At 47.4% G+C, this 22970-nt stretch overlaps 1 long non-coding RNA gene across 1 annotated transcript in view; it reads left to right on the forward strand.

Annotated features, from left to right (window-relative positions):
* LOC142010295 (uncharacterized) overlaps positions 1-10904 on the forward strand; it is a 29813-nt gene extending 18909 nt beyond the window's left edge. Inside the window, exons 3-4 of the long non-coding RNA XR_012644758.1 lie at positions 8708-8856; positions 10817-10904. This is a non-coding gene — a long non-coding RNA (uncharacterized LOC142010295). The remainder of the gene's footprint in view (positions 1-8707; positions 8857-10816) is intronic.
* The last annotated feature ends 12066 nt before the right edge of the window (positions 10905-22970 follow it).

Here is a 22970-nt window from a genome sequence, read left to right on the forward strand (position 1 = left end):
ACCCTGTTGTGCTCGAGTTGCATATCATCCCTAGGCCACAGTGATGCACGAACCATACATAAACTTAATACTGTATGTTCTCCTGACAATGGTGCATATGGTTGCAATAGTTGTCACAGTCATGCAACTAAAGATTGTATCATAATTCATGCACACAAGGGAGCTGAACTAAGGAACCATAATTCTGGCATTTTCTTATTTTTAGGGCTTAACCTTGTAACCTTAATAATGTTCTTTTTATATGCAATGGATATGCAAGTGAAATGATATATTCTGAATGATATATACTTAAAGTCAAATCCAATTGAATTCGTTTTGGCTTTTGTTCTGGCTTCTTACTAAAATCCTTCTGGATCATTTTTAGAAGATCGCATGTATAATGTCAGTGTAGATCCATCTGATGAGTCTTATTTCCGTCCGTGTCCATTTTCACACACAAAATTACAAGTGGAACTGAAGGCAGAAGATCAGATTTCCAGGAGGACATGGTTTGGTGTGGCACTGTAGGCTTAGGCTTGTAAAATGAGGTCAGATAGCCCACAGATGAGCCCTAGAGCCTCAATGTATGGCATTGGCTATTGAGCAAGGTGATTACAGATTATCCTACAGCATCCACTATTGCTAATGAAACAGCAGTTGCCCATGCTATTTTTGCTTCTAAAATTCAATGGCCAGTTCACACTTGGCACAGCTGAGACAAGTACATGATAGTACTAAGTCATATTTCAGAAATCTTGATCCTGAAATGGCCCATGGAGTAATTTAGAGCAGCACAGGGGCTGTTCTAGGTTAGAACCTGAGAGCAGCCATACTGCGTCAGCCCAAAAGTCCATTTAGCCCAGTATCCTCTCTTCCGACAGTAGCCAATGCTAGGTGCTCCAGAGGGAATGAACAGTGAGCTATCGAGATAATCATTCAATGATCCATTCCCTGTCATTTGTTCCCAGCTTCTGTCACTCCTTCCCAGCAGAGACACCACTCCTGCCCATCCTGGCTAATAAACATTGATGGATCTGTTCTCCATAAGTTTATCTAGCTCTTTTTCGAACATTGTTATAGACTTGGCCTCCAGAACATCTTCTGGAAAGGAGTTCCTCACGTTAACTGTGTGTTGTGTGAAGAAATACATTGGTTTGGTTTGGTTTTGTTTCATACTGGTTATAGCAGCTCCATAGGGTTGGCCAAGGATTTGCCAAAACACTGTGTACTTCATGCCTTGCCTTTCTGGCTCCACTGCAACCCCTAACGTTTCCCCCATAAGTTTCTGAAATTTAAACATTTCCTTCTGTCAGGGAGGTTCCTTGTTTCAGGTTGTTGTCTGCATTGAAAATAGCACTACTTCTCGCTAATCCAATGCACGCTCCTCTAATCTAACTCATTTACTTATCAGTTTGCCTGAGCAAGGATGGTACTGAAATGAATCTGTCAGCAAGGAGCTGAGGAGATGATGAAGTTAGCTTATTTTTTTCCTTCACCAGTGCTCTTACTTCCTGGCTGGTAGAAAATCAGCGAACAATATGTTCCAGAGGGCAAAGGTAGGCTCATCCCAGACTCTCTGCTGAAAGCCTTGGATTGCAGGATGTGGGAAGTTGTACACCAGGGGATTAAGCCTGTGCAAAAGGCACAGAATAAGTTTGTGCAGATATTATTTTTAAAATCCTGTAGTTTTATTTATTTCCATAGACTCAGAAGTGCCTGTCACTTTCCAGGTAAAAAGCAGCCTCTACCGCAACAACAGCACTAGGCAGGACGAGTCCCTACAAGCAACAACTGCTGACAAATAAAGGATGGGTGTGTGTGTGGAAAGGGCAGGGTGACAGGAAAGCTAATGATATATAGGGTAAACGCTTTCGTATCTGGCAGTCCTGGGACCGGGACATTGCCAGATATTCAAATATTCTGGATAATAGAGAGATATATCTAACAATTCATAACTCTAAAGAAAAGCAAGATTAGATTATTAGGAAACCAACAAAAATGTATGCAGAGTACTTTATTTACCAACCATAGTACTGTACACTGTAAACTTATAGGCCATGTCTACACTAGCCCAAAACTTCGAAACGGCCGTGCAAATGGCCATTACGAAGTTTACTAATGAAGCGCTGAAATATATATTCAGCACCTCATTAGCATGCCGGCAGCCGCGGCACTTCCAAATTGCCGCGGCTTGCCACCACGCAGCTCATCCAGACGGGGCTCCTTTTCGAAAGGACCCCAGCAACTTCGAAATCCCCTTATTCCTATCTGCTGTTAGGAATAAGGGGATTTCGAAGTTGCCAGTGTCCTTTCGAACAGGAGCCCCATCTGGACAAGCCATGCAGCGGTGAGCCGTGGCAATTTCGAAGTGCCCGGCTGCCAGCTTGCTAATGAGGCACTGAATATATATTTCAGTGCTTCATTAGTAAACTTCGAAATGGCCATTTGCACGGCCATTTCAAAGTTTTGGGCTAGTGTAGACGTAGCCTCAATGTATTTGCTGTATTCATTTGTATTTACTTTCACTATGCTGTATTTACGGAAAACGTAACTACAATTTAAGTATGGTTAAAATTCTGGTTATTTGAGAGTTTCGGATGATAGAATACTGGCGTTTATTGTATTGTTGTTTCATGCACATCTTAGCGCTTTCAATCCCAGCATGGGATTTGGGTGAGGTGGGTAGTATCCAAAGTTTTCATTCCCATGATATTTTTCATGACAAAGGGAGCTGTGATGATGAAAGCCATGTTGAGAAGCGGTAAGTATCAGGGCTGTGACTGGTCACTGTAGATGCTGAGGTTTTAAGCCAATCACTCCAGACTTGCAAGCTGAAAAGCTGTGCTGTGCTGTCACAGCCCAGAATGTGCAGGCCAGAGACAAGGGGAACTAACTTGACTTTAAGCCACCTTTGTGCTCTGCAGAGCCTGGACTGCTTTGGAGGCTCAAGAGTCCCCAGACTTCACATAGACAGTTCTGGGGGCTCTTTAATGATATCAGCCTGCCCAGTGTGTCCTGTGAGCCGCAGCACTGCTTGGCATTTCTGTATCGCTGTGTGTTGCACTTCTGTCCCTGATGTGCCTCTCTCGCCGCCATGCCTGTCTCTGGCATGTCTCCTACACCAGGGCTCACGATGGGGTCTTCGAAAGGCAGGAGGCAGCGTTACAGCTGTCTGCTCCAGCAAGGAGCACCAAGGGACTCATCCTCAGACACATGCTGGACTTTTTTTTCACCTCATTTACCTCTCTGGCCCTACGGGGTATGTCTATGCTACAGACTTATTCCAGAATTACTTATTCTGGAGTTGTTATTCCAAAATAAACTATTCCAGAATAATCCATCTGCATTATGGCTGTGGCTACACTGCCCCTCCCTTTTGGAAGGGGTATGCAAATGCAGCTTATTGGAAATGCAAATGAGGCAGGAATTTAAATATCTAATGCATCATTTGCATATTCATGCAGGATCTCAACTCCGGAAGAGCTGATTTTGAAAGCCAAAACAGCTGTGTAGATGGGGTTCCTCTGAAAGGAAGCCCAACTTTTGAAATCACCCTTCCTTCTAATTTTCTTCAGGAGTAAGGCTGGTTTTGAAATGGCGGTTTCCTTTCGAAGGAACCTCATCTACTTAGCTGTTTTGGCTTTTGAAATCCGCTCTTCCAGAATTGAGATCCTGTGTGAGTATGCAAAAGAGGCATGAGATATTTAAATCTGCACCTCATTTGCATTTCTGATTGGCCACAATTGCATGCCCCTTCTGAAAGTGAGAGGCAGTGTAGCCACAACTTAGAGAGAAGCCCCAAAGTAAGCAAAACTTATGCTGAAATAGTGTGTCCACACCCAGAGAGAGACCCTATTTTGGATTAGAGCCCCTGGAAGTCCTGCCTATTTTGAAATAGGCACTCTTTCTCGTGGAATTAGGTTTACTAATTTCAAAATAAACCATCCACTATTTCAAACCTATTTCAAAATAGCAGTTGCATTGTGTGGACACTCACAAAGTTATGTTGGAATAGCAGCCATTATTCTGAAATAACTTTGCTGCGTTGACACACCCACTGAGTGTAAAGAGACAAAGTAGAAGTAGGATCTCCATCATATTCTTTTGCACTTTTACTTGCTCTGTTGACCCCTATAGGCTTTCAATCAGGTCAATGTTAGTACATCTCATCTAAGTTCTCAAATCTCTCAAAGGGAAGTGAATACTATCCCCATTTTACACATAGGGCAATTGAGGCAGCTAGGGAAAGACCACCCATTAACTTCAGTGAGCTTTGGATTAGGCCCACAAAGATGGTGACTGGCCCAAGGTCCTACATGGAGCTAGGAGCAGTCTTAATCATAGAACCCAAGCCTTGTGTTTTGTCCCTGGAAATAAAGAGAACAGTATGTTTCCTTATATAGTCCCACAGCATAAGTGACTGGCTCCTCCTGCTGAACTGATTTTAGTGGTGCAACATCAACATAAAGCTGATTTAATACAGCAGAGAATTGGCCCCTAAAGTGATGTATTTCTACTCTGATGGGGAGGGAGAGTCTTTTGGTAGTCCTTATGAATGGTAAGGAGCCCAGAGAAGAAATGGTTCAATATCTCTTTTATATTTAAACTTTGTTTTACTAGTCACCCCAAAGCAAGGAAATATCATTATTTTTCTTTAGTTGTTCCTAGCAGAAGTGTCTTTCATTAAAAATGGTTCTCTAATGCTAGAGGGAATCACCCATCTCATGACTGATATTCATAAGGCATGTGCAGAACCTTAATACTTTCAGATCCAGAGGGAAAGTTAGGTTTTGGTGTGGTTTTTATTTTTTGTGTGTGTGTGTCCTTCTGTACAACATCTGATAAAATGCTCCAAGCAGAGAACAGAACAAGCTCCTCACTTCAGGCCGTACAGATGAAAAATAGTCTGTTGTGTCGATTCCTCAGATGCCTATTTTTACACCTTCTGTTTGTTCTTCGTTTGACGTTGTTAATCACAGTCCCACCAAAGCTCTATTGTTCAGTTCTTCAAGAAGAATGTTGTTATATTGACTGTTTTTGCGTCAGCCCAGCTCTCTCTGGAGCGCCGCTTGGATGAAATTAGATAATTTCCATTAGTAGAACATGCATTATTAGTCCCCAATGCCAAATTGAAAAGCAAGCCAAGATTACTATTTCTGGCTGTGTTCACCTCAGGAAGGAACCTTCTCAGCTTTAATGGGATTTTGCTATTGTTGGTTGCCTTCTGTTTGACATTGTGCCAGAAGGGTTGAAAATTGTTTAGAAAGCTGCATGAAATATAATAGAGCCCAGCCATTTGCTGCAGCACATTCCAGCGTGGTTTATTTTGAAAAAAAAAAAAAAAGGAAAAAAAAATATTGTCCTTGGCAGAAAACAAACCAGTAAATCGACTCTCAGAACATATGCTGTTTTGTTTAAAAAACATCCCTGCTAGTATCAGTGACTTACAAACAGAAGTGGTAAATCTCTCGTAATACTTCTAATGATCTTCCTTACTGTAAGGGCAGATTAGGGCTGTATCTTGCATCTTTATTGGAGAAGAATAAGCCAGAGGGTAAAAAGTCAGATCCAGAAATTAAAAGTGAAGTCTAGGTTTCATTCAAAGAATGCTCGGTCTTTTTTCTCTATGTTTACCCATCTATAATATGAGATTACAGTATGTCCCAACATCCAAGGGGAACAAGAAGGCTATTAGTTAGGGCCTGAGTCCATGAAGTGCTGAATGATTTCAAGTCCACTCAAACACAATGAAGGGTTACCACCTTCAGCTCTTATTGAAGACAGTGGGAAGAGAGGTCACTCCCTCTGCGTGAGGTCCTCAGCACTTTTCAGGATAAGGTCCGTCGTGCTTTAGCAGCGCTTGAAAATGCAAAGCCAAAAGTGAGTGCTACATGTTATTATGAAGGCAGCCTTCTTTGATTCCTTTCCCAGCCCCTTTGTCTTGAGATAGCTTGCACACATTGATCAGATCACTCATTTTTGTATGTTGTTAGGAGAACGCAGAGGTGGGAAGGAACTCCTTCTCAGCCTTGACAAGTCCCTAGTGATCTGGTTTTGCTGTATATAGTACTGTTTTGTTCCACAAATGTCACCTTATGCTAATTATTACTGAAAGCAGAGTTGACTTTGGAGAGCAAGTTTCCAATTATTTGGCATTGCCAATGTATAAGCTGTCTACGCTGATTCACATGTGGTACATTCTTTTGCAGGAGATCACAATCCAAAAAATACATGTTCTCTTCAGGCTCCCTTTGAGCCCAAGGCCAGCTCTACCTTTATTGCACGTTGCCTTTTGTGTACTCAAAAGGGTGGAAAAATTACATTGCCTGGTCTTTAAAAACAAGCCTTCAAAATCTCCAGACCTGCTACTACCCAGCAATGTATGCATTGCATTTCAGCAGTACCTCAGGACACCCCCTGATTTTATAGTCAACTTTTATTTATGTATTTCAGTTTCAACCTACAAAGAAGAAGAGTCGCTCTTTTCTGGCATTAGGCATCCTGCTAGATATTGAAAAAACACAGTCAGGCAAATGAAAAACAGCCAGAGCAAACACAGGCATGGGAAGTAGAGGGTTCGGTGGGGGGAGTGCTGCAGCACCCCAGGTTCGCACCCAGCTTCCCTGCACCTGAAGGCCAGCCCTGCTGCTGGCTCTCTCATCAGCCCCAGGTCCTGGCCTCTGGGCAAACCCTTGTAGGATCCTGAGAACCCTCCTATGGGCTCCACCCTGCCCCAACACACCCCCAGTCTCGTTGTCCACCAGCCCTGCCTCATCTCCCAAACAGCTGCAGTCATGGCAGCTACTGGAAAGTCCATCACAATGTTAAGGTCTCTAATGTCTCTGAAATGCAAGTCAGAGAGATGAATGTTGTCCCATCTCTGGGATTTGCCAAGGTCTATATGAAATGAGCTGGTTGGTCTCTGCACTTAGGGGGAAGTGGCTTACTGCAGAGGTATGTACAGTCAAAGAGTTACGCTATAATTGCCAGCATTCTTGGCAAGGGCAAGTAGTGAGCCAAGGAATTTTTGCACAGGTAGGGTCCCCACCAGGTCAGATTTCTAGGCACCAGCTGGTGCTGTATAGGCAAGTCTTAGTCTGCCACCAATCACAGTGGATACCTCTTTGGCTATAGTACTTCTGTCTCCATTGCTAACCATCCAACCATAAATTCTGGAGCTGAATCAAAGAATAAAACCTTCATAAATTGTTGATAAGGAGGAAAAAAATCTGTGTCACTAAGTATGGAAGAACGCATCTGCACTTCTCATCAAGCATTTGTCTTTTTTTACCTTAATTTCTTATTCCTCCCCTGCTGTGAAATGTTCATTGCCTCTCCCTGAGGAAAGTTTGATAAGGATCTTGCTGAGTGTGCCATTAGGAAAACCGACTGCTCCGAAAAGGAACCAACTATTGTGGTTAGAGCACTTCAAAGTTATAACAGTATCTTTTTTTTGTTGCTGTTGTTGTACCAAGTACATAAATAAAATGAGGATGAACAATGTCTTTTCATTTAAGGGCAAGTGTGGGAAAATCCGTGTCTTGTTACAGTGGGAAGCAGGATGGTATCTAACTGACAAAGAGAAACTGTAAATATTGTGTCTGTCAGTGGGAAGAATTTTGAGTTGATTTTAGAGTATAGCATAAAATGGTGGTGCCAGTTCCATATTGGCATGAAGGCCCCTGCCAAACCCACATGCTTTGAGTAGTTTCAGTGTCAAGCCATACATGTGGACAATGTTCACTCAGAGCCAGGAGTTGACATGAATTCTCTGTGACTCTTAAACTTTTGAAATACCTGGGCTTTGTTTTCAGTTCATCACAACCTTGTCCTTTAATCTAGGCAAGTTATATATGGGTTCCTATTTTGTAAGTGAAGTCTTCTACAGCCCTAGCAGTAATACGATCCTAGGGGACAAGGTTTTGGATTGTTAGGCTAAGTCTAGATTGCAGGCTTATGTCAGGAGCACAGACGTCTCCTGACAGAAGTCTGCCACTCCAGCAGCCTTCCACCAACACCCCGGTCATCCTTGTTCCACGAGGAAAAAGGGATGTGTTGGCAGAGGGAGTTTTCCCAACATTTGGCCCTGTGTGGATGGGACAACTGCCAGGAAAGCCTCTCCTGACAGAACTGTTGCCAGGAGATATACAAATGCCTTGTGCAACTTGCGTACCTTTTGCTGACAGATATCAGCAATCTATGCATAGCCTTAATGTGGAATGCTACAGTACTGTTTTTATTAAGGGATCTTATAGTCTGGTACCAGAGCACAGAGGTTAGATAATGCCTGCCCCCATTACATTCACATATATTTTAGGACCAAGTTCTCTATCCTTATGCAGAGCATGAGTAAATCCTGAGCTCCAACCTTTCTCTGCTGTCTTTTTTGATTGCATACCTTGGGCCAAGACCTGTCATTTACTAAGCATTTGTGCAGGGGTTAGCACAAGCTGACCCAGTCATGGTTAAGTCCACAATGCAAATAAATACTCTTAAAACAAAAGAGAGCTGGTGACTCGTAACTGTTAGGACTTTTTACTAGACATTAGAGATTACACTCAAGACTACCTCTTAAAAGGAATAAGGCCAGAATTAGCAGCACTATGTGCTTGTCAGACAGTCCTGCAACAACAATAATCAGAGTAATAGTTGCAGTGTGAAAGTAGGACTGACACTCTCTGTTCTGTAAAGTTTTCTTTTATAGATGCTAATCTTTGCTTGTTCTTAGGTAGTTGAGCAAGCAGAGAGAACAAGCAAGATTCCATCCTCTGGTGCTGTGGGACTCTGCTGTTTTAATGATAATAATAATAAAAAAAAATCATTACATCACCCTGTTTTTAAGGTCGATGGGGAAGGAAGGACCTTCAAGTCTCAATGGTATGAACTAGAAAATCTGTACTGGAGTCTAGTGATTAAAAATGTCCAGTCATGCAGACAGCAATAAATGCAGAATGTGCAGTTTCTTAGGTTTGGTCTACACTAGACCTTGGAGTTGACTGCAGATATGCAATTCTAGCTACGGCAATTGGTAGCTAGAATCGATGGATCTGCAGTCGACTGTAAGGTCTGCCTTTGCTGATGGAGGTCGATGGGCGCATTTCTCCCACTGATACCCCTTACTCTTCCCAAGAGCAGGAGTACAGGGGGTCGACTGTAGACCCCAGAGAGATCGATATTGTGTGTCTTTACCAAACACACAAAATCGAACTCCGGGAGATTGACCCATTCACACGGTAAATGTAAACATACCGTAATGCCATAGCTACTCTATCCCCAACTTTCAGAAGGTCCAGGGTAATATAGCACTTCAGAATATGCTAATGTCTGCTTCCATGAATATGCATTACCTCATTAGCATAATGACGGCTGCACGGGCTTCGAAACTGCCATTTTCGAAACGCACGCCACTCGTGTAGCCAGGGGTCCTTTGAAACAACCCCCTTGATTTTGAAAGCCCCATATTCCCACAACCAGATGGGGAGAAGGGGCTTTCAAAATCAGGGATCCATTTTGAAAGGCCCACAGCTACACAGGTGGTGTGAGTTTTGAAACCAACAGTTTCAAAGCCTGTGCAGCTGCCATTATGCTAATGAGTCACTGCATATTCCTGGAAGCACCTCATTAACATATTCCAAAGTGCCACATTACCATAGTCCTTCCAAAAGGAGGGGCTAGTGTGGCCACGGCCTAAGTATCTTTATGTTGCATCCTAGGGAGAGAAGAAGGGCAAAAATGAACTCAATGTTGTGTTTCATCACCATTTGATGGGAATTAACATTTTAAACATGTATTTGCAGTTGGAAATGCACTCACTTGGGGATGGGGGGAATATGCTCTGTTTCACACTGGTTCTAAACCCAGTAATTTCAGCTTCTGATTATCTAAAGAGTAGAGTAGCACTAGAAGTGACACCACACACAGCTCGGTAATTTTCCCCTTGTCTTCAGTGTCTGGAAAACAGGTGCCTGTGCCAAAAGACAGCCTGCCAACCTTAAACAAATTCTCACCAGCAACTATAGATCACAACACAGTAACTCTAAACCTGGAACCAATCCCTGCAACAAACCTCGCTGCCAGCTCCGCTCACATATCTACACCAGTGACATCATCACAGGACCTCACATCAACCATACCATCAGGGGCTCCTTTACCTGCACATCTACTAATATCATATATGCCATCATGTGCCAGCAATGCCCCAGTGCAATTTATATTGGGCAAACTGGACAGTCTCTACGTAAAAGAATAAATGGGCATAAATCAGACATCAGGAACGGCAACATACAGAAACCTGTGGGAGAACACCTCAATCTCCCTGGACACTCAGTAACAGATTTAAGAGTAGCAGTCCCAAAACAAAGAAATTTCAAAAATCAAATGGTGAAAGAAATCTCTGAGATGCAATTTATTTACAAGTGTGACTCCATCAACCAAGGATTAAACAGAGACTGGCCCCTTACAAAAGCAGCTTCTCTTCCCTGGGTGTTAACATCGCCACATTAGATTCTGACAATGGGCCACATCCTCCCTGTCTGATCTGACTTGTCTTTTGCTCTTTTGATACATACTGCTGATAATAGGCCATTTCCACCCTGACTGAATATACCTTGTCAGCTCTGGCCCTCCCTTCTACTGGGACCCCACTCTTTAAATACCCCTCTGAAACCCACCCCACCCACAACTCATGCATCTGACAAAGCAGGTCTTTGCCCATGAAAGCTTGTGCTCCAAAATATCTGCTAGTCTCTAAGTTGCCACAGGACTTCTTGTTGTTCTATGTGCTGAAAGACTTTTCCAGAATACGTGATGACAGTGATTATTTTATTTCTGTTTGCAGAACTGGCCGGAGGTTCAGAGTCAGTCTAATGTGGTGTATGTACACAGAGCTCATTTTCCGAACACAGCCTCAGGCATGGAGCATCACCACAAGACTGAGCTGCGCCGACAGGAGACTAAAAGACTTTGTCAAAAGAACCAGATGAGCTGTCTCTTTGTGGGGTGCTGGCTGGTTAAATGGGATGGGATGGGGCTGCTGCTAGGTGGGAGAGATAGAAGCAATCATGTTACAAGATTCTGGGCAGGAGCCTTTTTCTGCAGGTGGGAAAAGAGACAGAGGGACATGTAGGCAATCTGAGAGGAAGGGTCTGTCTACACTCCAAGCGGGACTGGAATGATACAAGTCAGGGTTGGGCCCTCGACAAACTACTCCATGGCTCCATGCTCACAGTCTGGCCCCTGTCTAACCGGAATGGTGACAGCAGAGGGGTCAACTTCCCTTTCAGAGGAACAGCATGGGTTCCTGTGCCCCAATTCAGAAAAACGGGGCTGCCAGCAGGCAAGATGTGTATTCTTGGTTAGATGGGCCAAGTCCACTCTATTACACAGAGACCTCTTTAGAGTTGGGGTTGGCAGGGTCTCTCAGAGCAGCGGTTTTTGGAGTTAACATGCCACTGAGATGTATAAGGCACTCTGTAACCCTCAGAGTTATTTATTGCAGGCTGGCTGAAGACCTGGTTAAAACCTGGGTTGTATTTACATGTTTTGCCCCATAGCCATGCAGTCTAGAACCTGACAGTTTTGTAAATGAACACTGAGGGTTTAAAGCAGTCACACGACTCGAGGAGTTAACTCTCTAGGTACAGGTTACGGTGCCTACGCCTTAATCCAGCCCTGACTGACAGTAAACTGTGCTTCTGCCAGCAGCTCTCACGCTTTTATATGACCCAATTACTACAAACACAGCTGGGGTCTGAACAACTTTTTTCATAGTCATCGGTCAACTGCATTAGCGCGTCCACCCCCAACCAGGTAGCATTAGTTGTAGCTGTGCATTGTGGGAAGGCTTGGGCAGCAAACCTACACTGCATCAGAAGCGGAATATAATACCTGGAGGACATGTGCACAGAGTGGCACCCATATAGCACATGGTGAATTGCATGCTGGGTAGTCTTTCTGAAGAGAGCATGGAGCGGGAGAGGCCTTTTTACATAGGAATGGATCGGGGTCCCATCCGCATAGCAAAATAAAACATAAGTGTGATAGGAAGACAAGCATGGGTCAGTTTAGGACTCTGGCAAAGGTCAAACCTCACTCATCACCCTGGTGTAGTGTTAACCATGTGGTCTGTAGAATCATAGAATACTAGGACTGGAAGGGACCTCGAGAGGCCATCGAGTCCAGCCCCCTGCCCCAATGGCAGGATCAAGTACTGTCTAGACCATCCCTGATAGACATCTATCTAACCTGTTCTTAAATATCTCCAGCGATGGAGATTCCACAACCTCCCTTGGCAATTTATTCCACTGTTTGACCACATTGAAGTCATACAAAGTCCTTCCATTGATTTCAGTGTATGGTGGATCTTGCAAGATGAGTTAGGAGACCTGATTCAACACTCAGGGTGCATCTACGCTTGGCCCTTATTTAGAAATTAATTTTGAAAGGGGGCCCAATTTCAAAAGAGGCTGCGGAGCGTCTACATGCCCAACTGACTCTTTCGAAATTGTTTTTGGCAAAAAGGGGCTCAAATTTCAAAACTGCTCCTCCCATCTGAGATCGGGAAGAGTGGCCCCTTTTGAAACCAAATTTCAAAACACTGCATATGTAGACGCTTTGGGCCCGCAATTTAGAAATTGCGGGTCTGCCATGGCAGCAGCTCCAGGGAGCGCAGAGACACACTAGCAAGCCCTGGCGAGGCTCTATGGTCCCTGGGCCAGCCCCTTAAAGCAGCACGGCCCTGGAAACCCCATGCAGGAAGCTGAGAGTGTGCCCAGGTCCTGAGGAGCACAAGCTCTGCCTGTCACACGTTCCAGCAACCCAGACAGACGTGCCACCCAGCCCATCAGCTGGATGGTGAGCCCCCCCACACTCCGGGGACCCCCAAGAGACCCCTTCCTCCTAGCCTGAGGGGTCACCTGAGGAAAGCCAGAGACAGAAAAGGAGGGGCCCCTCCTAGACAGAGGCTGAGGTAAAAGACCTCCTTGGCCTCTGGGCGGAGAAGGAGGTGCCACTCCACAGCACCGTGCAGCCCTGCAACGCAGCTGCCTTCGAGTGGCTGTCATGGGCACTGCAGAGGCAGGGACACACCCAGAGCACGGCTGCCCAGGTCTGATCGAAGGTGGAGCAGCTGAGGCAGGCCTATAGCAAGGCCAGGGATGCCCACAGGTGATTGGGAACTGGGGCCGGCCCGGGGTGCCCACATTACTGGGCACTGGAACAGCTCCTCAGCCCGAAGGATGTGCCCCCAGCCATCGGTGGTGGGCGACACAGGTGGGCCCAACACCAACCGGGAGATGGACCCGCAGGAACAGCCGGGGCCCTCAAGCCAGACCACACCTGAGAAGCCAGTGAATGACTCAGAGGAGTGAGGCCCACTCGTGATTGCTGTCAGCTCTGGTACCTTCAGCCAGGCCCCCTCGAGGCCGGTGTCCCCAGACCTGTTCTCCAGAGCCCCAGGTAGGTAACGGGTGGGTCAGGCAGCCCAGGTTGGGGGGACCTATCCCACAGTCCCCTGCCCCATCCCAGACCCAGGCACAGCGCCATCCAGCACCTGCACCCGTGGAGAGCACCCCAGCCCTCCTGACTGGGAAGGGCTGCAGGGGGGCCAGGCCTTAGCCAGCAATTGCCCCACGGTGGGGCGGGGGGGTCGACAGGAGAGGCACCACCTCGGGGGATGGTCAGGGGATGGGGGTGTGGTGCAGGTGGAACCCCTGGGCCTGGGCAACAGCACTGACGGGTGGCCTTTCTCCCCTGTGTGTCTCCACAGCATCATTCTCTGAGGGCCAGACCACACCCGTACCACCATCCGACGGAGCCGGAGAACCCTCCTCCCCATTGCCCAGGCTGCCACCTGCCCAGTCCTGGAGGGACCGACAGCAACGCCACTACAACCCGCAGGAGGTGGCGGGGGCCCATCCTGCCGCCATCCAGGAGCAGACCACCGTGCTCTGGGAGTGGCTGTAGATGGAGCAGGAGGACAGGGCCTGGTGGAGGGAGGTCTGGGCCGAGGCAGCCGTGGCCCTCCAATGGCTGGTCCCCCGCCAGCCCTCCCACCACCCCCAAACCCACCCTCACTGCCCCCAAACCCACCCCTGCTGCCCCTGAACCCACCCCCGCTGCCCCCAAACCCACCCTTGCTGCCCCCAAACATGTTCTTGCTGCCCCAAAACTCACCACCCTCATCCCAACCACCCTCACCCTGTCCACCCGGCTCACCCTGTGCCACTGGCTGATTGCCAGTGTGAGCCAGGAGAAGGATCTCCCCCACTGCAGACCCCCAGCACCCCGGCGGCCTCCCCCCCCCGCCTCACCCAGCCCACCACTACCCTTAGCACCTGTCCGATCCTACCTCCCGATCCTGCCAGCCCCCTCCCGGCCCTGACAAGCCCCTGCACCTGGGGCGGCAGAAGCCCCCGTACCCGCCGGGGGTCTCACCCCCCCCCATGCCTGTGTGGGACTAGGCTTGCCCGTGCCTGTGGCGCTGGCCACAGGAGCATGCCCCTGCCTCACTGTATATAGTTCCCCCCTCCCTTCTCCCCCATATTTAGCTCCCATAGGAAGATCCCACACAAAATTTTTCCAGAGGTGTTTATTTACATGTATATCTTTCGCCCCCCAAGTTAATAAACCCTTTTTGTGCACCCCTGTGTCCCCTGTGGGAGGGGTTACTGCAGGGCGGGTGTGAACCAAGTGTCAGGCAGAGGTCAGTGTGGCTCCTGCTCGAAGACCTTCCGGAGGGCTTCCTGGACCCTAACCCGTGGGCCGTAGGCAGCTGCTCATAGCTGGGGCTGCAGTCTGCAGTCCACCCTGGCATGTAGCACTCGTGCTTGCCTTCCACTATATTGTGCAGAGCACAACAGGCTGCGACCACCCCAGGGACATTGGGCAGGCTGATGTCCAGCCATGCATTCAGGCATCGGAAATGTCCCTTGAGGCATCTGAAGGCCCACTCTATGGTGCTGTGGGCGTGGTTCAGGCGGTTGTTAAAACTGTCCTGGCTGGCTGTGGTGTGCCCAGTGCATCAGCCATGGCCGAAAAGGGTACACCCCATAGGTCACTATACATGGTGGCATCATTGTGTCCCCCATGGGGAGCTGCCGGGCAGGGATGTAGGTGCCCTCCTCCATGGACTGCACCAGCCAGGAGTTGCTAGTTCCTGAGCATCATGGGCTTGCCCAGACCAGCCTACGCAAATGTCACAGAACCGGCCTTGGGCATCAACGAATGCTTGGAGCACCACCGAGTGGTACCCCTTGTGGTTTATGTAGCATCCCATGCTATGGTCTGGGGTGTGGATAGCTATATGGGTGCCACTGAGTGCACTGAAGCAGTTTGGGAAACCGAGGGCTGCGAATCCCGCCATGGCATTGTCCAAGTCGCCGAGGCGGATGGCCCTCCGCAGGATGAGGTGGTTGATGGCCTGGACCACCTGTAGAAGGCTGGCACCAACATGTGGGGCCTGCGCATCGGGGAGCCCCCCACTGCCTCCTCCCCCTTCCCCTACAGGCACCCACCCGGGGAACCCCCTGCTCCCTCCCCATTCCCCTGCAGGCCCCCCCAACCCGGGGGGCCCACCCTGCCCCTTTCCCCCCATTCCTGGGGTGGGTGTGGGGCCCTTGTCTGACTTACCTCCAGGAGGATGGCTCCGACGGTGACCTGCCCACCCTGAATTGGTGCCCCATTGAAAGGTGGCTGTCCGAGGCAGCGAGCTTCCAGAGGGCGAGCCCCACACGCCTCTCAACTGGGAGTGCAGGCTGCAAGTGGATGTCCATGTGCTGCAGGGCGGGTGTGAGCCATTGACACAGCTCCAGGAATGTCTGCTTTGTCATCCTGAAGTTCTCGAGCCACCTTTCATCATCCCACTGGCCCAGTACCAGCCTCTCCCACCAGTCCCCACCGCTGGTGTGGCTCCAGAGACGCTGTGGGGGACAGGGGATGGGGACCGACAGTTGCCCCATTGCCAGGGCCTGTGGAGGTGTGCCCCAGGGCATCCACCATGCCCAGGATGGCAATCACCACCTGGGCCCCAGTGTGAGTTGGGGCATCGGCCTTGGGCAGCTGCTGTTGCTCCATTCTTCTCCTGTTCTTGGGAGCACGGTCCACACAATGGTGTGTACTGCTCTGCGGTGCTCTGTGTGTGCAGGGTGGGTGTGTTTGGGAGGGGCCCTTTAAGGTTGCTGCTGGCTGTGGGACCCAGAAGGGCTTGTTGGCCATGTGACCCCTTGCGTGGTGTTTCCTAGCTGATTATTTCGAAAGAGCCCGTGTTCCTGTGTGGATGCTCCCTTTCGAAGCATGGGGGGGGGGGTCTTTCAAAATAGCGGATGGGTATAGCGATCCGTTTTGTGTGTGTAGCCTCACTATTTCGAAATCCCTTATTTCAATTTTGTTTTTCGATGGTCTCCCTTTCGAAATTTCTTTGTAGTGTAGACACACCCTCATTGAGGTCAATAAGAATAAACAATGACATAAGTGGACAGGGAAGGATGGCCATTTTGAGAAAGAGCTCATGTCCAGAAGGGCAGATCTTAGAGAAGCAGTGCTCAGTATGTTCTGAAAGTCAGGTCTCATTACTGTCTCTCAAGTTGAGCACCTAACAATGGAGGTGCCCAGAAAAATCACTTGTCACTTTTGAAAACCTGAGTTTTAAAATGTTCCCCTAATGCACAGGTGGTGGGGTGGAGGGGGTAGGGGAGTGAATACCCACAAGGTTCAAGGCCAGAACCAAAAGTCAAGAGGGGATCAGAACTCGGCTATTTCTCGTGGCCTACCTCCCCAATCCTCCATGCCAAGAAACACTTTATAATCCTTCCATTCGTAATCCTTACTCTAAATTCACACACACACACACACACATTTTAAAAAAAACTGAACAAGGGACGTGGGTGAGGTGCAGGACCAGTTTGCTTGTGTTTTAAAATGAATAAAACAGCCTTAAAGAGGCCTCCTTGAGCAAGTTCTGTTTGTTTATTTTTCTTGGAGACCTTCAGCATCCTTAACTTCTTTTAGACACATAAGAGGTGAATGATTAAGTGGAAACTATTATCTTTGCAGAGACCATCTTTGCTGGCAGAAGGCCAGGCTCTGAGGGAAAGTGAAATGAGATAAACAAGATAGAGTTACTGCATTTTAACTTGTTCCTGTACTGATTAGTTGGCAACATTGGTTGTACTAGAAAGACAGCACTGGAAGGAGGGTTGTTAATGACACAGTTTAGATGTGGTGTTGTTTTTGTTTGTTTTTTTTTCCACTATAAGCAACTAAATAACCACTGTAAGTCAACCTTAGCCACTCCCACCACTTTGGCACGACCTTTTGTCCGAGACAGCTCAGCCACTTTCTTTTCCCCTGCCAGCCTTCAAACAAATAAAAAATAACACTTACCAGCAAAGAACTAACAGAATTAAGCGCTAAATTATCTAGTTTGTTGGAGGCTGTTTTGTTTATTATTGTTTATTTATGATCTGCATTGCCCCAGCACGCAGGAGCCCAGTCCTGGACCGAGATCCCTGTGTGCTAGGTACTGTACAAACAACACATAACAAAAATACAGCCCTTGCCCCAAGAGCTTACAGTCTAAGTCTGCTGGTTAGAACACAGGAATAACAATCAAGCATTCTTGGCTTTTTCCTTGGTCCTGCCCCTGAGCTGCCTCTCTCTGCACCAGTTTCCCCATTGGTTAAATGAACACCTACTTCCCTGCCTCACAGGGGTGCTACAGGACTTAGACATTTGATTCTGGCTGTGTCCATGCTAGGACCCATAAGTCCTCGCTTTCAGATCAGGTATTTTCATTTTCACCCTTGGGTCATCAAATCCTGCTCTGAGTAGAGGTATAAGGCAATCGACAATCAACTGAGTTCAGAGCACAATAGCCTCATTGCTGCTCCCACCAGTGGGTCTGCCTTCTCTTTGTGTGGGCTCAGCCGCTGAGGCCCTAAGGCCAGCTACAACTCTGCCATACTTGCGAGGCCCTTTGGAGGGAAAAGGTGCTCCAGGGGCATACACTGCTAAGAGACAGTGGGGAGCATTTGTGTGTTTTGTCCCTCAAAGGAAGGGGGTGGATTCATCCTTCTCCCTGCCGCCCTGTGGTCACAGAGCCTGGGGTGCCTGTCTTGCCAAAGGATCCCGCAGGGAAAATTACAACTCAAAGGCCCAGATCCTGAGCAGTGACTCAAGAAGTGTTCACTGGAAGCCAGAACAGTGGTTCAAGGCTGTCTTTAATTCCTCTTACAATCTTGGGCTCCTATGGCAAGAGGCTGGGCCTAGGCATCTTTCAGTACAGCCTCTGAGCTGCTCTCAGGTATGCAGCCTGCCAGCCAGAGGTCATTGGGATATAGACACCACACACACATCCTCATGTCCTAGGAGATGTCAGCAGCCAAGTGAAAGCTTCTATCACATTCCTAAACCGATGGAAAGTCGATCTGGTAGGTCACAGCCATTGAGATTATTTTGCATGTTCTCTCTCATGCAAACTTGTTTCCTAGGTGAGGATGACAACCATTAGTGCCAGCTTTCCGGGCCCGCATGACATGGGCACAGCAGGGGCCAACAGCCATCACGGGTCCAGGAGCAAGTGGAGAAGGGGTGGGCCTAGAGCAGAGGGGTGTGGTTTAGGTCCGTCAGTCCTGCCCCCCCACCCCCTCATGCTCAGCACCACATGTGGAGCTGAGCCACTTGGGCAACTGCCCCTCCCCGGCCCATGGGGAGGCCTGCATGGGTCAGCTTTCAGCAGCTTAGTAGGGTATTTCCAGCTGAAGTCATTTTGTAGCCCTAGAGCTGTTCTACACCAGCAGCTACTAATGTAAAACTGCTTGGGAGAAGCAGCAATACCTTTTATTAGCTTGGTAGAAATATATAGCTCTCTTGAAGGCTTCCACTAACTTTTATTAATACCTCCAAAGAGATTTATTTTTATAACAACTTTGAAGCAGAGAGGTGAAAACTAGCTTTGGTTTTTACATTTGATCAACAAAAGCAATGTCAAGGTGGCTGAGGCCAAAGCCTACCCACTTTATTCACCTGAATCGTATCACTGAGGGGATAATGCTTATGGAGAAAGGTTGACCTTGTGATTAAGGCCCTGGGTTCATGTCCAGGACAGCAGGGTTTGGTTTCTGGCCCTGTTGAGGACTTCCTGGGTGACCTTGATTTGTTTTCTGGACCTACGTATTTCAATGATGTTCTCTTCTCCACATGCCTTCCTCAGAGGCATTACCAAACTGGGTCAAGTCCAGTATCTTGCCTCCAACAGAATTCAGAGGAAGGTGCACAGACCCTACAGGCAGTAGATGTGCTGCAATCTGCCCCTCATGTTTGATCTCATTCTGTCGCCAGCAGTCAGAAATCAGCTGAAGTCCTGGGGCATGAGGTTTTATATCCCTTCCCCAACACTTGGTGTGAATTATAACTATCCTGGATAGCCTCCATTGCTAAATTCCCAGCCTCCATACCCTCCTGTGGCAATGAAATCCCCTGTCCGATTAAGTCTGCATGAAAAAGTATTGCCTTTGATCCATGTGGAATTTGCCGCTATTCAATTTAAGGGTGAACCCCCTTGCTCTTGTGTCACCAGACAGGGAGCACAGAATTTCCTGAGGGAGACCCTCCATTACTTGCCTTCCACTTTCAAAGTAATAGAGGAAACTATCTCCCCTAATAAAAATGTGTTGGCCCATTGCACTGCCGTGGTCAGCCATATGTTTTCTGGAAGAGCCACAACACAGGGGGATTTTAGTGTTGCTCTTAGAAAGCGGGCTTGGGCCCATGATGGATAGACCTCAAAATGTCCTACCCATCTAGCTTTATCCCTTTGCTTAGGACCCAGCAGTGAAGTGTTGACCAGCTACTAATGGGTCGGCCGCCATCTTACAAAACAAGCCATTGCTCCCTGCATTGTCTGAGAATGGAACATTCCTTTGCTTCCAGATGTTCATGAGCGGAGGCTGAGCTCTCAGCAAACTAAATCAGAAACAAAAATATTACACGGCTGAACACACACATCACAGCTGGGAGTACGTGCACAATCAGAGTGACATGGTCATCTTGGGAGCAGCACAATTGCCTGACCTGTGGTGCTTGTGTAGGAGTTGATCTGAGAAGCAGCTATACTGTAAGTCATGTCCCCCATCCAGCCCCTTAGAAATAAATTATGCCACAGCGATGCCAGAATAGCTGCTAAGCCCCAAGTTATCTAGCCACAGAGCCCTAATTCAACCCTATGAGCACAACACTCTTTGTGAGTTGTACTGAGTTTTATTTTCATGTTGCATCCAAAGTTTCAGAGAAATGCAGATTTCTGTTAGAAAAGAATGTAAAACCACCTTGTTGCAACTGCTGATGAGAAGGTCAAGGATTTGGGTCGGGGCTATCCGCTGTGCAAGGAAACGTTGGAGGAAATTTTGGGCTTGAGGCAAATGGGAAGCGTTTGAGGCTTGATGTATTGGGGATGGGGTCCAGCATTTCTTTCCTAGCCTCTTCGGGGTTGGAATGGAGGAAGCTTTAAATTTGGCTTGGGGAAAGTCTGAAGCTGTACCTGCCCAACCCAGCAAATTTTGAACACAACTGACCCAACAGCTGACAATGAAAATAATTCATGACCAAGGGTGCACAGGCACTTATCCCTTCACTTCGAGAAAAGCAGAACTGTTTAACTCTACTTCATACATCAGGTACCACTATGAAGGGTTTGTCTAGCTGCAGTGTAAGCCCAGGTATCAGTGGGACTCAACTCAGCTGTCCCATGTTAAGAACATTATCCTATTGCATTTGAACCCTGGTAAAACTTTTCTAACCTGTACTCAAACCTAGGGCTCTGGTGCCCACACTGCCTTGAGTCACAGTAATCCTGTCCCACGCGCCCTAGAACTCCCACCTCCACCCTGAAACGTGGCCATTCTAGCCCTTGGGCCCCAGCACACCATGGGAATACTTTCCTGACTGCCCTGCACATTATCTGGAAGATGCTTGTTTTGTCAAAGGTTTATCAGTTTGCTCTCCACTGCAAACCCAGGAGGCGCTCTGACAGTGTGAGCCAAAGAGAATGGATTAGTGCTGACCTAAGCAGGGGTGGTTCCCCCTTTGACTAGCGCAGACTGCAGATTGTTGGGGTAGAAAGGGCTAAGGCTATTGGCCCAAGGACTTGTGATACTTCTGGCTCTTTCCTGGGACCAGAGGCAAGCAGGGCTGCGTCTACATTAGAAAGCAATAGGGGTCAAAGTGTGGCTGCTGGTTTAAGTCATGCTCAGACCCACAGCCTTGCAGGGTGCTAGGACCCTGGGTCTGAGGTAGTGCAACTGCAATGTAGATGCATGGAGGGTTAGGCTTGAGCCCAGGATCAAGTAAGGGCTTATGCTGTAGTGTGGACATACTCTAAGAGCCAGATTCCTTTGGTTCAGCAAGTAAGAGATGGCACTTTTGGAGAAGGAAGACCTGCATTCATCCTCTGCTGCAGCTAGGAATTTCCACACCGTCCTAGGTTCAGGCATAGGGACAAATGTGAATGGCAAGGTGTGGACAAATTTGTTACAATACAATTTGAGTTGCCCCCACCACCCCCCCACCCCACAGGTATAAGCAAGTCCCATTTTGAACTTGGAAGAGTTGATTTGCCTGTGTTTATGAATCGCTTGTTGTTATTGCATATCTGTGCAGCTCCTGTGTCCAGCTGGACGTGTCAGTACCATGAAAGAGGCTGTTCTCAGAGTTCCTAGTCCTGTGCACCAGAAAGCCAGTGAGACTGGGCACGCTCAGGAGATTTCCAGCCTGATTTTGAAGCCTCAACAACACAGTGCAGTTTGGGTAAACTTTACAAACGCCAGCTACTTATCAGTTGCATGTGGCATCCCCAAGCCATTGTCCTAAACCTCCATCAACTTATTCCCAGATGGAGTCTCACTGGCTTTAAAAGAATCATTCACTTGAATGAGGATTTGCCGGATCAGAGCCCTCCAGTGAGATTCACCCATCGCTCTTTATATTCCAAAGCATTCTGAACCCTGGGGGCAGTATGGACATTCATACCTTTGTTCTCTAATTAAACATCAGTTTATTAAACATACGCTCAATAAAGCATGCAACGTACTCACAGTGTGACTGCCAGGGGAAGGGGCTAGCACATTGCTTTATCTCTCAGGTCTCGCCTGCCAGCAAAAGGTCTGTTGTACTTGACTGCCCTCTACATTTGAGTAAAGGAAATACTGGATAACACAGGCATGGTACCGCAGGGTCCAGCGCTGCTCCAAGCAAAGTCAATGGGAATGTAGCCTTTAATTAAAGCAATAAAATTCATTTTAACGAAGGCACCAGGCTCCCTTTAGTTTCTCAACAAGTTCATGTCATGATGTCCCAAGTAGGAGAAATGCGCCATTGCAAATGTTTATAACATCTGATTTAACATTATACAGTTTCCCGCAGCCATAAACCAGGACAAATTCTTCAAGATTTATTACATCCTTCTCTCCAGGGACTTAAATTGTAGTTAATTAATACAGTAGTTAAACAGCACAGAGACAAAGCATAGTCTTTCTGCATTCAGGAGTCCTAAAACGCTTATTGTTTTTCCATAGTGATTTAGGGCTAAAAACCTCAATGATGAGTGTCTAAATACACCCTTTCCCATTTGCACTGAATAATGGTATGCATTTGAAATGTTTTGCTTGCTGTGCATAACAAAATTTATTACACCCATGGACGGAAAACAAAATAGAGGAAATACTGGACACCTATTCTGTGGCATGCTTGATAGCCCTGTCGCTGTACAAAGTACACATTTTGCCCTTTGTGCCACTGTTAAAAGAAGGTAGCATTTCTGGTCCCTTGCCACCTTTTATGTCTCTTTTTTATGACTGCCTCATCCTGAAAGTAGTAAAAGGAAATTTCTATTTGTTGCTGACTCACAATGTTTTACATAAAGAGTGAAATTTTCAAAACCACTCAGTGATGGCCTAATTCTACTTTCATTAAAATACTATTCCCAATTCTTTAAGAAGAGT

Source organism: Carettochelys insculpta, chromosome 3 (genome assembly GCF_033958435.1).
Source record: "Carettochelys insculpta isolate YL-2023 chromosome 3, ASM3395843v1, whole genome shotgun sequence".
Taxonomy (NCBI): Eukaryota; Metazoa; Chordata; order Testudines; family Carettochelyidae; genus Carettochelys; species Carettochelys insculpta.